Source organism: Anopheles arabiensis, assembly GCF_016920715.1.
Source record: "Anopheles arabiensis isolate DONGOLA chromosome X unlocalized genomic scaffold, AaraD3 X_pericentromeric_contig0004, whole genome shotgun sequence".
Lineage (NCBI taxonomy): Eukaryota > Metazoa > Arthropoda > Insecta > Diptera > Culicidae > Anopheles > Anopheles arabiensis.
In genome coordinates this window covers 305,001-307,500 of record NW_024412082.1, presented here as the reverse complement: position 1 = coordinate 307,500, position 2,500 = coordinate 305,001, and positions in this window count along the sequence as shown.

Here is a 2,500-nt window from a genome sequence, read left to right as displayed (position 1 = left end):
CCTAGGCGTTGCTCAGTAGCTTTTGGCGGCACATAGAAAAAGTATTCGAGTTCAGATTTTTGGGACTTAGCGTATTTTTAAAACTAATAACGAAAATTAAATTTTAAATCGGTAAACGGCTAGGAGTTGCTCAGTAGCTTTTTGCGCAACGTGGCAAAAGTATTCGAGTTCAGATTTCTAGGACGTAGCGTATTTTTCAATCATAATAAACCGAATCAAACATAACAATGATGAAACTTACACCATGTCCCAAGGTTGTGCACAAAACGTAACGATAAAGTGCTGGCGAAGTTAGAGGTGCACCAAAATTGTGTACCGATCAGGGAAAGTACTCTACGTTCCTATGATTTGGGTGAAAAGTGTTATTTAACTGCTGGTTAGAATAGACAGTTGCTTATCATACACATCGCAAACGAACACCCCTTAGTGAGCATTAGCAAAAGTCAATTGCACAAAGCAAATGCAATACAAACTGATCAAGTACATTAAAGAACGCTACGTAGCAGGACTTCTTTCCAAGAATGGTGTCCGCAACGGGAGGGCAAGCGTCCTTCCCAGGTTTTCCTAGTAAACCTTGTATGGTAAACATACCCAAGCGTGTCTGTAAGCACGCAACGAAAGTCACGAACGGGCACATACCTAGGGAATGTACTCTACGTACTTGGACTTTTGTCCAAGAATGGTGTCCGCGACGGTCGGGCACTGCGACGCAATAACCAAATCCTAGGATTGTAACTTTAGTGTGCACAAACATAAACATTAACGCGTTCGCTCGGGCTGCGCCGTCCGTGTTGAACACAAATGTGGGTGATTATATGCGTGGAGGGACAAAAACATACGAGGAGGAGACAGTTTTCTGCACGATGTGCACAGAGCTCATTTCGTCGTCCCGGGCGAATGGAAAAACACAAACATCGCGAGTATCGTTCTAGGTTTCTGTCTATAAAAGGGCAGGCCAAAAGGTGACCGGTTGAGATAAGCATTTTAAGCATACAAACACTTTATTGGAACTTTTGATACAAAAACAAGGTACGTACATGTAGGTTGTACCAACATGGACATCTATGAACGCGTACGCTCGGGCTGCGCCCTCCGTCTTGTACTTTCCCTGATCGGTACACAGTTTTGGTGCACTGCTATTCCGACCGGCAACTTGTACCAACATATACATCCATGAACGCGTACGTAGTGTACTTTCCCTGATCGGTACACACTGTTGGTGCACGGCATAAGAAAAGAGCTAAAATGGTCAAACTCAATCCATTTCAACAATAGATAGTCGATAGTAGCTGTGCCGATGAAGTAGGGCACGATGCAAGTTAATGTTGTTTAATGAATAACATGTCCGCCATACATTTCAGTACAAAATTGCTCGGTCAGACCTACAAAGTGCTATATCTCGAATACGAGGCGTCGGACTGGGGGTTGTAGAACAATTTTAAGTTCGTCTAATGATTCTACATCCGATTCTGGATAGCGGTTTTTGACCACTTTTCAATATTTTGTGACACCCCGAACCTAGGGCAGCTCCCTACGTGTGCTCAACTCAAAACTAAAACGTGTCGAGAACGCACCCTAGCTCTTGTTTTTCAAAAGTTATGGCCATTTAAAGTGAGGTGGTTTTTGCTTCAAAATAGCTATTTTACCCGTCCCTATGGCCATGCTTTAAATTTTCACGAAAATGCCAGGTCAGACCTAGGGCGGGCCATATCTTGAATACTAAACGTCGCAGACATTGGTCGTAGAACAATTTTAAGTTCGTCTAATGATTCTACATCCGATTCTGGATAGCGGTTTTTTGACCACTTTTCAATATTTTGTGACACCCCGAACCTAGGGGCAGCTCCCTAGCTTTTTTCAAAAATGTGCACCGAACGGGCCGGAGAGCTCGTGTGGCTCAAAACATGTTTTTCGCTAAAACACCTCAAAACGTGTCGAGAACGCACCCTAGCTCTTGTTTTTCAAAAGTTATGGCCATTTAAAGTGAGGTGGTTTTTGCTTCAAAATAGCTATTTTACCCGTCCCTATGGCCATGCTTTAAATTTTCACGAAAATGCCAGGTCAGACCTAGGGCGGGCCATATCTTGAATACTAAACGTCGCAGACATTGGTCGTAGAACAATTTTAAGTTCGTCTAATGATTCTACATCCGATTCTGGATAGCGGTTTTTTGACCACTTTTCAATATTTTGTGACACCCCGAACCTAGGGGCAGCTCCCTAGCTTTTTTCAAAAATGTGCACCGAGCGGGCCGGAGAGCTCGTGTGGCTCAAAACATGTTTTTCGCTAAAACCCCTCAAAACGTGTAAGGAACGCACCCTAGATGATAAAAGTGCAATCAGAATGTCAATCGACAACTTTGTTGGGGGTACCATTTTACTCTACGGGCCAGTAGCTTAGGCGCGCCAACAGCGCTTTCCTTTCGGGTTCCCATTTTTGCCCTCCTGGGATTATGATCATTTGCTCATTGCCTACTATAGGGAGGGTACCTTGCTACGAG